We start from the raw sequence: 13,189 nt of genomic DNA, 5'->3' as shown, positions 1-13,189 counted from the left end.
GTCTCTCCAGCCCCTTGACATTTCTTTTAACCTGATTGTTTTCCTTTTGTGAAAGGAATGCAGAGAAGGGAGAGAAGGAAAGAAAGTCAGGTATTCACATGACTTGCCCACTCCATAGCTCCCCTGGGGAGGGGGCTGTCCTAAAAGTAACCATTTGGGGTTACTATGAAACAACTTACCTTCGGAGAAACAACAATTGCCGTGAAGATAAAACTGCAGTTAGCATCTGTAGAGATACCTCACTTCAAATTCTTTAAGACTTATGATATGCTCGTCACACTGCTTATACGTGTGACAGTCTCAGAAAAATAGGAATCCACTCCACATGAACTGATACAGATCATCCAAAAGCCAACCATTGCAAGGAACTTGTGGAATGCAACAGAGACTGCGATAGCCCACCATCACCAACCAGTGTATGAGAGGAAAAGAAAATCTCAGATGTCAACTTTTTCCATGGAGCCCATCTAAACAGCTTATCTGCCATTTTGGTCCTCAAAGGCCTAAATATCCCCATTTCTGGCCACAGTGTGGGAAAGAGGGGAGGGACGTGGCTCACAAAACGCCGGCGCCTCTCTGCTCCTGTCCTGGGGTTCGTGCTCTGTGTCTGCCCTGCTTTCAGGCTTAGGGAGGCGGCAGAGTGGGATGAATCAGAACTCAGCATCGGGTTACAGGCTGGATCCCAGCCTGGTGAGGGCAGCCCGGCTTGACAGCTGCCAGCTCACCTCCACCTCTGACTCACCACCCGGACAGCTCCACGTCGGGGACCCAGCCCGTGCCAGCGCACCTGTGCCGGCAGAGTCGCGCTCCCGCTCACTCCGTAGGTCGCACCCGGTGGGTGCAGCACTTGACCGCCCAGCCTCCTTCCTCCACCCCTTGTCACCTTCCCACGGCTCAACCCGCAACTCGGGGGAGCGCAGACCCGGGCCAGACTGGGTCGGATCTTCCCAAATCCTGCAAGCTGCTCCAGTGCCCGAGCCTTCCCTGGCGGCCCCGCGCAGACCGGCTCGCGGCTCGCGGCCCTCGGCGGGCCCGGCGCTGAGGCTGGGCAGAGTGACAGCCCTGCCCGCCGCACCGACCGTCCAGCCGACCCGCCCACGCCGCCAGCGACCCCTCCTCACGCTTCCCCACCGGTCCCCGCGCAGCCACGCCGCCCAGCCCCTCGCGAGCGCAGCCCCGCAGCCCAAGGCCCTCTCACCCCGGCGGCCCGCGGGACACGGCAGGGGACGGACGCCGTCGGGTCCGCAGCTGCCGCGAATGCGCCGCGCGCGACGAGCCTTGCCCGGTCCTTCTGAGGCGTGGCGGAGCGAGCTGTCAGTCAGTGGGGCTCTCCCCGCCCCTTTGGCACCACGTGACGCGCGAGCAGCCGGGTCCTTCGGAGGTGTGGCGGAGAGCGCTGTCAGTCAGGCGGGAGCGCCCCGCCCCACCCCGCCCCCTACCCTGCATGACGCGGGAGCTGCGGGGTTCTCCAGAGCCCTGGAGTGAGCCGGGCGCCCCGCCTCTGGAGCACCACGTGACACGCCGGCAGTCCGGGCCTTCCGAGGCACTACGAGCGAGCTGTCACTTTGCGGGGAGCGCCCCGCCTCTCTCGGCTCTTGTGCGCAGGCGCAGGAGCGCCCCCGCTTCCCTGCGCCGCGTGACAGCCGCACGGGTTCGCTTCGGAACAGAGTTCCTGCAGAGGGATGACCAGGGCGCGGCTTTTTTTTTTTTTTTTTTTTTTTTTTTTTGCACTCAAGAGTGGTTTAGGAGAGGGAAAAGCTCCTCAAGGAGCGAGGCCCGTGGGGTCAGGTTCAGGTCACTTCCTGACCCTGTCGGAGGTAGCCGAGTCCCCGCGAAGATCCCGTGGACCGACACGCCTTTGAAGGCGCGGGTGGCAAGCTGAATCCCATTTGTCTTCCGAAAGGCGTGTCTTAAAAGACCGGTAGATTGGGCTCTTTTCAAAAACACAGCGTCCAGCCATACAGCTTCTCCCACATCTCTTCAATAGAGAAACACAAAGAGGCTGGGGGTGGAGCTCAGTGGCGGGTCACTGGCCCAGCCTGGCCAAGGTCCTGGCTCCCATGCCTAGAGCCGGGAAGAAAAAGAAAAAGAAAATCAAGGCCGCTCTCCCCGGAGTTTCTGCAGTCGTGAATGTTAGGCAGTGGGACTGGAAGTTAGGCAGCCACTCAGGAAGATGATGTAGGTAGTGTGGTAACCAAGCACCTGCCCTTTGCTGCTAACAGATGCGAACATCTGTCCCACTAAGACTTCTCGGGAAAGTTTAAGAAATGGTGAGGAAATGGCTGGAAGCTGCTGTTCCTGGAGAGTTTGGGACCTTCCAGGTGCACGTGGCCACCCCAGGAGAAGCTAGACCTCTGGGTGTGAGCTTAGTGCCAGAGGGGAGGGGAGGTTGTAGCCTTCATCCTTGTGAGATGCTAGAGATAGGTGCTCAGAAAACTTGCAGGATGGAAGAGGATGCTGCTGGGCTTGAAGGAACCCTCCCCTGCTTCAGTGAAGGAAGCTGGCACTAGGCACCAACTCCTGCCACCTTGACCTCACCTGGACAACTGTTGGAGAGAACTGAAACAATATGGTCATACTCCATACTGAGAGACATCATTTCTTCTCAAGAGATTCAGCAGCACCCTGCCCTGCCTGCTAACAGGCTTCTGACCCCCCTCAGGAAGTTGGACAGAAGCAGATGACATGACATTTTGAAATGAGGAAGAATGTTCTGCAAGCCACAGACCAGTGAACTTGGTATCACTTTGTATCACTTCCCAAGTTCATTTGGGAAGCATTCAGGGCAGATGACTCAGAAAATATTTGTGACCCCCTCTGAAAATGACACACTGAGATGTGATAGGCAAGGGGCAGGAGATGGAGAATGAAAGAGCCTGAGGCTGTGTCTGGGTAGCTGTGTTCTCTGGTGGTCAGGATGTTCCTTTGCAGGTAAACATCCTCGAATCTGCAAATAGGTTGTCCATTTTATGGGAGACTAAGGTACCATAAATCTTTCCCAGTGCCGCACATGGCACTAACAAAAGGTCCACATCTTCAAAAGACCCTTGCTTCATCATGCTATCATTTAGATTGTGTTACACTTCCTGTGGGCTTTTCAAGAGGATCATGGGAATATCCTAAAAGGGAGATTGGCCCAATCATGATTTGTGAGGAGAAAAGAGTCATCCACCATACTTCATAAGTGATCATAAAATCATCCAGACAATGGTGGTGCACGCCTTTAATCCCAGGCGGATCCCTGTGAGTTCGAGACCAGCCTGGTCTACAGAGCTAGTTCTAGGGCAGTCAAGACTACACAAAGAAACCCTGTAGGGCTGGTTGTCAGTGCTTTACCCTGAGGCACCGCCCCTAGTGAGGCAGCAGGTAACTGCTAGGTACCTGCCCCCCCAGGGGGCGTGCCCCAGACTGAGACCCCTTAAGACCTGGGAGGAGTAACTTGCTTGCCCCTTCTTCGCTACCTTGTGGTCTTGGATGCTGGTGCTGCGGATCAAGGCAGAGCTCCCCTGAGAACCGCATTGGACTGCACCCACCCCTCCTGGATTCCAAGACCAACTCAATTATTCTTGTTGTGAGTTAAACCCTGAATAAATTCCTTTGACCTTCGAATAGACTCCGTGGAATTATCCCATCATCTGGCCCCCCTTTTCCCATTAAAACCCTGTCTCGAAAAACAACAATGAATAATGATAATGATAATAATAACAATCATAAAAATCTTCCTTTAAAATCCCCAATGCGGACCCACTAGGTGGCTTCTTCTTTGGGACAGCCCGCTCCAATCTTTCTCTGGAGTGTAGGTTTGCTTTGCTGAATAAATGTTTACTTAACTGTCCATGTCTCTCAACTGAATTCTTTCCTTTGAGAAGACAAGAACAGAGAGAGAGAGAGAGAGAGAGAGAGAGAGAGAGAGAGAGAGAGAGCCTCGCAACAGCAACCAAGTCAAAGGCCACATGATGGTTGGTTTGCTTTGTTTCCTGTTGTGAACATATAGATAAAGAGGCGTGATGGGAATACCATCTCCAACCATAGGTAGGAAGGTTAACCTTGGTTGTCAACTTGCTTGGATCTGAAATCAACTAGGAATCAAGCCTCTGGTCAGGTATGAAGGTGTTTCCTGGAAGGATTAAATTAGAGGGAGGCCCCTCCCCCGGGGTGGCATCTTCTGCTGGGAGACCCAAGTAAGAGGTAGAGAGAGGGAAGCAATGCTGTATTTGCCTACCCACCTTTGCCCCTTGCTGGTGAGCACATCTGTGATATTGCTGCCACCAGCCTTTCTGACATCAGAACCCAGCTTCTTTGGCCTTCTCACGTGGACAGAAAACCAGGAGCCCTCAGTGTCAGATTGGGACTGCTAAGGCATCCAGCCTCATGGACTGAACCACCACCAAGTTCTCACACTCTCCAGTATGCAGATAGCCACTGTTGGACTGCCCCAGGCCCTATCCTGTAAGGCAACCTAATAAACCTCCTTTATAGCGCATACTCTGTTCTGCTCCCATGGAGAATTCTGACTGATAGATCAGACCTGCCTGGATTCTTTCTCTTCTAAGCAAGGGACTCAATACAAATTGCCTTTTGTAGAGAGATCTGTGTGTTTCCCTAACTAAAAAGCTCTGAAGCAGGCCCAGCAGGCTCTAGGGGCACAAAAGATATCACTAGAACTTATTTCTTCCTGGCCTGCCTATGCTGGCTAGTTTTATGTCAATCTGACACAAGCTAGAGACTTTTGGGATGAGGGAATCTCGGTTGAGAAAATGTCCCCACCAGATTGGCCTGTGGGGCATTTTTGGGTTGATGTGAGCTCATTGTGGGAGGTGACACCCCTGGCCAGGTGGTCCTGGGAGCTATAAAACAGTAGGCTGAACAAGCCATGGGGAGCAAGCCAGGGATCAGCACTCTACCAGGGTTTCTGCCTCAGTTCCTGCCTCCAGGGTCCTGCCCTGACTTCCTTCAATGATGGACTGTGATGTTGAAGTGCAAATTGCTTTTGGTTCATGGTGTTTAGCACAGCAATAGAAACCCTAGCCAAAGTACTGCCTAAAGTAATTTCCTTCTTTCTCAGATCAGCTTCTTTTCACAGACCGGTCTCTAGCAGCTCCAGGATTACTCTGTCTCACCTTAGCGGACCAGTGGACAAAGGGCGTCTTCTCTTTTGATCCTCCCAGCAAAATCCCAGAATGTGGTGGGAACGCACATCCTTAGAGCCAGTTTCTGAGGCCAGCTTACCGGGATAACTGATTGGCTTGGACAAATCTGAAGAGCAGTATGGGCCAGCCCCAACATGCTGACTGGTACAAGAAAAGGTGACTTCCAGGAAACAGGGGTGCTCTTGCCAGAAGAGGGGGAAGCAACAGGTATCCAGGACAGAGTGATTGCTAAGGTTTCCACATATTTCCCTACCTTCTGTGAGGCTTGCTTCATGAGGAGGAAAAGAATCGGGTAAATGAGTGAGAAGTGGAGGTGACCGGCTGCAAGGCAGGGAAGGGGAGGGGAGTGGGAGCAGGGGAGGAAGCCTACGGGTGGTCAGGCAGGAGAGCACGTCCATCTAGTAGTCTTAAGGGACATGACAGTGAGGGGGCCATTCAGGGAAGAGTGTCAAGGGCAGGCAGGCCCAGCTTTCAGGGAGCAGCCATCCCCAGCCCCAAGCATGCATGGTGAACCAAACACCCGCCCTCCTAAGTACCTGACCTTCTAAGCACCCATCCTACCAAGTACCTGATCCACTAAGCACCCATCCCACCAAGCACCTGTCTCACCCAGCACCTAAACCACTAAGCAGACCACTCCTAGCAGGCTCTGCCCATAGGTAAGGTGAAGTGCCCAGAACAAAAGATTTGAGGAACATATTGCCCCACTTTGGGTTTTGACTTCCGGGCTCTTGCTCAACACTGTGGGGTGTGGAGTTTCAGGCCTTCCTAATCTGGCTGTTGACAAATTCACCCCCACAAACTCAGTGGAAAATGTCAAACAACCCAGGCAGCTTCCCAAAACACATCTCTGCTTCCCTAGGGTGCTGTCTTTGGGGCCCTGTCTCTCCAGCATTTGCTTAAGGAGGATGCAAGCCTTAATGCCCAGATGGGTTCTCATCCCAAGAATGCCCTGCCACAAGCACCCAGGCCACAGGGCAGATTATCATCGCTTCCTGTACCTCCCCTTCAGTGGAGCCACGAGAGCCCTGGCTTGGCGGAGGCCACTTTCGTGTGTTTTTGACAGGATTGCATGTGCATTCTTGGCACCTGGCTTCTATGCAACTTGATGTTGTGTGACATACGCTGTTGCCCGTGCTTTCCTGCTCATTACTGTCGTCCACTTCTACATTTTCGTAACCGCAGACTAGTTCTACTGTACAAACAGGCCGCGGTTTATTTATCCACCCCGTGTTTCAGGGACCTTTAGGTTATGTCAAGCATGGGGCTCTTAGGGGCAGTCCTGGAATTGTGCACACGCTGAGGTTTAGCAAAGCCTGTCTCGTCCCCACCGGCTAGTGTGGGAGCTCCTGAACCCGTGTTTCTCACTGCAGCCTCTTTGGAGGGAAGGCGGTGAGTACTTCGCTGTGGTCTGAGTTTGGCTAATGAAAACGAGAATCAGTGTGTTTGGAGCGTCTCTTCTGAGATCACCCAGTCAAGCGTTTTGCTGGCTGTTCGGCTGGGTTTCTTCTTCATTTCCAATGATTCATTTAGAATTAGGCTCTGGGCTGGTGAGAAGGCTGGAAGGTAAAGGTGCTTCCCGCCAGGCCTGATGACCCGAGTTCGATCTCTGAGAACCAACTCTCACGAGTGGTCCTCTGATCCACACAGACATATGCATGAATTATTTTTTTTTAAAGGGCTTGGTGGAGCTCAGTAGTGGAATTCATGCTCAGCATAGGTAAAACCCTTGTTTCCATCTCCCCATGCGTTCCCCACGCCCAGTAAAAAACACTCTATAGTCATGGTTCAAAAGCACTTAAAGGGTGTGTGTGTGTGTGTGTGTGTGTGTGTGTGTGTGTGTGCCAATAAGCACATGCAGAAAATGTCCAACCTCATTAGCCATCTGAGAAACTCAAACCCAAAGCACAATGGGAGTCCATCACCGCAGCCAGAATGGCAATCATTAAGAAAACAAGTAAGGAATGCTGTGAGATGTGGACAACAGGGAGTCCTTATACACCGCTGGAAATGGAGGCTAGTCCATCCTAGGGAAGTCCAGCTCTTCTACTCATGACACAAATGACTCCAGGTCAACATGTCACAGACACTCGTGCACCAGTTTATTGTAGCACTGTTAACAACACTGGCCATGGAGCCACCCGGATGTCCAAGAACAGAGGACGGCTAAAAATAACATGGGTTCACACAGTGGAACTGTGTTTAGCCATACATAAGAACAAAACCATATATATCCTTGTCAGGGAAATGAATGCAATGGTGATAATGGCATTAAGTGAATCAAACCAATGCAGAAAGATAAACATGGAATGTTTTCTCTCATTTGTGAATCCTACATTTTTAGCAGTCCATTGCCTTAACCAAGTGGTGTATCACCGTGGCCCAGCTGATCCTAGATTTTTAAAAATTTAAATATTTATGTGTATGAGTGTTTGCCTGAATGTATGTACATGTACCACACGTGTGCCTGGCGCTCAAGGTCAGGAGAGAGCATCGGATCTTTGGGAACCGGTGTTATGGATGATTGTGAACCATCATGTGAGGGTTGGGAATCAAACCTAGGTCCTCTGCAAGAGAAACAAATGCTCTTGACCACTGAACCATCTCTTCAGCCCCTAGATTTTATAGACATCAAATCATATATATGCATATATATGTATATATAATTGACATTGCAGCCTATTCCTTTTTTTTGAAGTGTGTGTGTGTGTGTGTGTGTGTGTTCATGCATATGCCACAGCAAGATGTGGAGGTCGGAGGACAACACAGTTCTCTCCTTCCACCATGTGGGTTGTAGGGACTGAAATTCAGGCTATTGGGCGTGGCCCTTACCCACTGAGCCATTTCTTACATCTTTTCCATAGGTATTCTATTGCTCTATAAGCATGCATATCCTCAGCTCCCCTTTTCACACACAGTTTTACATAATAGAATCAATGTATGGAATAAACAAGAATCACCTATGGAGCTGGGTGGCGGTGGCACACACCTTTAATCCCAGCACTCAGGAGGCAGAGGCAGGTGGATCTCTGTGAGTTCAAGGCCAGCCTGGTCTACAGAGCGAGATCCAGGACAGGCACCAAAAGCTACATAGAGAAACCCTATCTCTGAAAAACAAAAATAAAAACAGACCACCACTACCAACAAAAACCACCTATGGGAAGGGAGCCGTTTCCCACTCAGCCAGCATCAACATGACGGGTTCCTGGGTTGGAGAGTGGTTAAGGGCACTTGTTGCTCTTGCAGAAGACCCAAATTTGGTTCCCAGCACCCACATCCGCCAGGTAACAGCCGCTTCTAAGTCCAGCTTCGGGGGATAGACGCCCTCTTCTGGCCCCTGTGGACACTACCTTTGTGTACAGGCCAACACAGAGACACATACACATAATTATAAATAAAATAAATATTTTTTAGGAAGAGGGCCTCAGCCCCAAGGCTCTTAGAGAAATGAGACTGATGAACCATGGTGGCAAAACAGGAAGAAACCTTAGAAATCAAGTCTAATCTTTTGTTGTGGAGTTTTGCTGGGCCTTTCTCAATCACTTTGGCTGAGAGAAAGGAAATGACTGGCAGATCGAATACCGATGCTGCTGAGATGAGACAGAGATACTCAGAGAGCTAGCAGGAGTCTGGCTCGGGGCCGGCTCAGTCAGGAAAGTGCTTGCTGCACAAGGATGAGGATGTGAGTCTCATCCCTGGAAACCATGTTTTCAAAAAGGCCAGCTGTGGTGGCATGCCTGTCAGCCCAGTGCTGGGGGGACAAAGATAGGCAGGTCCCTGGGTTCCACTGAGCAGTAACTTTAGTCAAACCACTGAGATCCAGACCAGGGGGAGACAGTCTCCAAAAACAAGGTGGATGGCTCCTGAGGAATGACACCCAAGTTTGTCCTTCTGGCACGCGCGCGCGCGCGCGCGCACACACACACACACACACACACACACACACACACACACACACACACACACTTTAGAATCAGCAGAGCTGGGTGTGGTGTATACCTGTAAGACAGGGTGGAAAGAATGAGGCCAACTTGGACTACATAGAAAACTCTTGTCTCAAAAAACAAAAACAAAAACCAAACAAACACACACAAAACACCCCATTTTATTTATTTATTAGGATGGAACAAGTTAACAAAGCAGTTTGGGGGGTGTGCAAATGCCACCGTGCTCATGTAGAAGTCAGAGAGCAATGTGTTGGACTAGGTTTTCTCCTTCACATGTGGATCCCAGGGACTCGACTCAGGTCAGTAGGTTGACATAGCAAGTTCAGTCCAGCCAGGGAGACACAGTGAGGCAGTGTCTCAATAAAAGAAAAAGGGATTGACAGTGCTGGTGCACACCTTAATACCAGCACTCGAGAGGCAGAGTTCAAGGCCAGCCTGGTCTACAGAGTGAGTTCCGGGACAGCCAGGGCTATCCAGAGAACCTTGTCTCAACGAAAACCAAAATGAATAAACAAACAAATAAACAAATGAAAAACAAACAAACAAAAAGCTTAGTTCAGGTTCAGGGAACATTTTCTAATGGAGGCTAGATGCTAGGGAACCTGCCCCAGAAACTGCACTTCTTTCCAGCTGGTATTTCTAAGAGGGCATCACGTTTTTTTACTTCAGAGGTTCCAGGCTTTCACAGAGAGTGGCTCACAAGGCCAAGAGGAGGGTCCTTTCACTCTCTAGTTCTTGTGAAAGACTTGGGAATGGGTCCAAAGGGTGGGCACATGGGAGAGGAAGAACACCCTTTTCCTTCTTCCTCCTGAGTTCTGGGCTGGAGCCCTGGAACACAGACAGACTGCCAGGAGAAAAATAGGCAGCCATTTATCTCTATGTACCTCATTGGACACATAGAGGAAACCCAGGAAAGGCTGCAAATCCGGCCTCTCTGACACCGTCAACCAAGAATCCGTCGGCCGAAGGGCAGGCCAAAGCAGTCTTAGAGTTCAGGGCAGCAGGCCAAGCAGGCCGATTATGTTCTCAGAAATTCACAGGACGCTTCTCTGCACTCTTCCTGGGTGAAGGAGTCTGAAGTCTCCAGTCATGACTTCACTGTCAGTAGGCTGGAGTCGGGGAGGCAGAGAAAGCTTTCCAGTGACTTTCAGCTCACTTGAAGTTAGAGGTGTATTGTGGTGTGACATGTTCTGATTTCTTTGCTGTAGCTTAGGAAAGCAGTAGGTCTGTTTTGGCCCACCTTTCTGGCTCACTGGTTCTGTGCAGTGCTGTCTTTAAGATCTCTGTAACTAAAGACTGCTAGTGCAATGATTCTTCTCATCATCGTTACATATTTTGTGGCTTTTTTGAGATAAGGTTTCACTCTGTATCAAAGGCTAAACTCAAATTCATAGCGATCTTCCTGCATTAGACTCCTAAGTGCTGGGATTCCATTAGAGAGCCACATAACTGGCTGCCAGTGATTCTTGTCCACAGATATCACACACACACAGACAAATCTGTCATGTACAAGTTTAGCTCACCTCTTCCTCCCCTGAAAGTCACTTTGTATTTATTAAGCAGACCATCTCAGCATTCCTGACCACCTATGCATGTATCTGTCTGTCTTCTAGATTCATCTTTGAGCTACCGCACACTGACACATGCTCATTTCACTTTGTACAGAACCTGAAATTGCCTTTTTGGGAAAAGAGATGCTTCTAGCATTGCTCTTTGGAGATACATGCCACTTACAGTGGCCATTCAGTCTTGGTGTTAGAGGAACAAAACCTTCCTTCCCTTCACGATATACAAAAAAACCTTAGCCACCAGCTAGTGGTCATGGAGTCAAAACCACCAGGATAGCGGGCTGTTGCATGGCTTTTCCTGGCTAGACATGAACAAGCATCTGTTCACCTTAGATAGTGCACCAACTCCAGACTAAAGAAATGATTCTGTCAGTGACTGTGGGGAGATACAGCCACAAGCAGCCTCAGGAGTCCCCTTCCTGCTCAGGGCTTTCAACCCAAGTATCCTGGACTTGGCTGTAGGAAAGGATTTCAGGATGGGCCAAACAGAAGCAAAGTTAGTGAGTTTATTAAGTGTTGAGACAGTCACAGAGGAGGAGGGTAATACACATCTCAAGACAGGTGTGTGGGCTTCTCCAGGAAGGCATGCTTAGGTGTCTTCACAATGGCCACACATATGAACCTACAGCCTTTTAAGTTACACTCCCCAAAAGATGTAATTTACAAGGTTTAAAGATTAAGCAAAGCTTAAAATTTAGTAAAGGGTTGAGATGACCTTGAACTTTGGGCCCTCCTACCTTCACTTTCTAAGTGCTGGAATTACAGGCATGAGCCATCCTGACTACCATCGTACCCAGGTTTACACAGTGCTAGGAATGGAACCCAAGTCTTCCTGGTAAGTTTGAGGTTAGCCAGGGCTACATGAGATCTTGCCTCAAGGGGAAAAAAAAGTAAATATTAAGTAAAATATATGAGCTGGTAACTTTTTCAACATTTATTTTATGTATATAAGTGTTTTGCATGCATATGTTTGTGCACCACGTGCCTTCAAAGGTCAGAAAAAGGCATCAAATCCCCTGGAACTGGAGTACAGATGGTTTGTGAGCTGGCGTGTGAGTACCGGGACCAAAACTAGGTCTTGTGCAAAAGAGGCAAGTGCTATTAACTACTGAGCCATCTCTAACGCCAGCTCCAAGGTTAATTTATATTTTAATCTTGCGTGTGTGTGTGTGTGTGTGTGTGTGTGTGTGTGGTGTGCCTCCACTTGTGCTTTTGTTATTCAGCTAGGCTGGGTACTCAAGGTCACAGTCACAAACATCCTAGCCATGAGTATGCACAGTTTATTTCCTGTTTTTAACATCCTGTTTGAGTTGTCTTGAGGAGAGCACACTACCTCTGTAGGCAATGTTGCCTTTATCAATCAGGCTGAGGTTTCTTAACTCTCAGTCAACAGGAAAGGTCAGGTAGATCCCTGGGTGAGGGGCTTCTTTCCCATGTCCCTTGATGTCCCTGTCTTTCTATTCTGTCCCAACTGTATTCAAGTCCACTTCAGTGAACCGATGAGTTCTTTGAGGTTACCTGCAAATGTGTGTGTGATGGGCTACTTTTAGGTGCATGGATGACTGAGGACCAATAGCCCACCCTAGCACGGGAAAACACTGTTGAAGACTGCCTCACTGGAGTTCCTGACACATCCCGCAAGGCTCCAGAAGGTCTCCTCTGGCCAGCAACAGTGTACTGCTTATATGAACTGAGAGGCCTCCTGGGCCTTGTGAGTTTCCTGAGCCTCCCTTTCCTCTAAGAGCAAATGTTTCCCCCACTGAGGAAACAGCTACACAGGGCAGGCTAAACAAGAGTTGACTGAAAGATGGTTACCATCTTGAACATACAGATGCACAAGATAAAACCATAAAGGAGGCTGGAGAACAGGCTCGTCTATTATTAGCACTGGCTGCCCTTCCAGAAGACCCAGGTTTGATTCCCTAGCACCAGTAAGGGAATCAATTCAAAACTGTTAATGCCAGTTCCAGGATATCTAATGCCCTCTTCTGGCCTCTTCAAGCACTGCATACGTGTGGTGCAAAATACCCATAGACATAAAAATAAAGTTTAAATTTAAAAGGATATGACCATAAAAACTTAAACCAAACGATGCATTTTTCGAGATGGCATTACTATGTAGTCTACAGTGGTCTCGAACTCAGGATCCTCTTGCCTCAGTCTCACTAGTGCTGGTATGTAGCCGTGCACTTAGCCTTAAACGCTGTAATTTTGGGAAAGTTAATGTAATGCACCCTTACTTCCAAAAGTCTGGCTCGAATAGCAGTTTCTGGACGCAGGGACGGGAAACTCCGCGAAGATGGCATACAGACCACGGGCTAGATCCCTGCGCTCTCATGATAGCCTTTTCCAATCTTACAACACATCCCGCGTCCGTCAGTTTAACTACCACACACTTCTCTGCCCTGAACAAACGGTGCAACAAATCGTGCCAAGGGGATAAACACGCACGTTTCTACCTCTGCAAAACTCAGAGCTGTCACCAGGAAGGGGTTGCAACGATGCTCCAGCAACCAGATCGTGG

The 13,189-nt window shown here is 49.7% G+C and overlaps 1 protein-coding gene across 2 annotated transcripts in view; it reads right to left on the bottom strand.

Moving 5' to 3' along the window:
- Kiaa0513 (KIAA0513 ortholog) overlaps positions 1-1,358 on the bottom strand; it is a 50,825-nt gene extending 49,467 nt beyond the window's left edge. The window contains exon 1 of one of the 2 annotated variants that reach the window (XM_016008467.3): positions 1,199-1,358. The gene's annotated coding sequence lies outside the window, so the exon portion shown is untranslated. The remainder of the gene's footprint in view (positions 1-1,198) is intronic. The other variant, XM_042277780.2, reaches the window with a different exon arrangement.
- Between the last annotated feature and the right edge of the window lie 11,831 nt (positions 1,359-13,189).

Source organism: Peromyscus maniculatus, chromosome 5 (assembly GCF_049852395.1).
Source record: "Peromyscus maniculatus bairdii isolate BWxNUB_F1_BW_parent chromosome 5, HU_Pman_BW_mat_3.1, whole genome shotgun sequence".
NCBI classification, from domain to species: Eukaryota; Metazoa; Chordata; class Mammalia; order Rodentia; family Cricetidae; genus Peromyscus; species Peromyscus maniculatus.
Note: the sequence above shows the minus strand (reverse complement) of the source record. Positions and strands in the feature narration are given on the sequence as shown.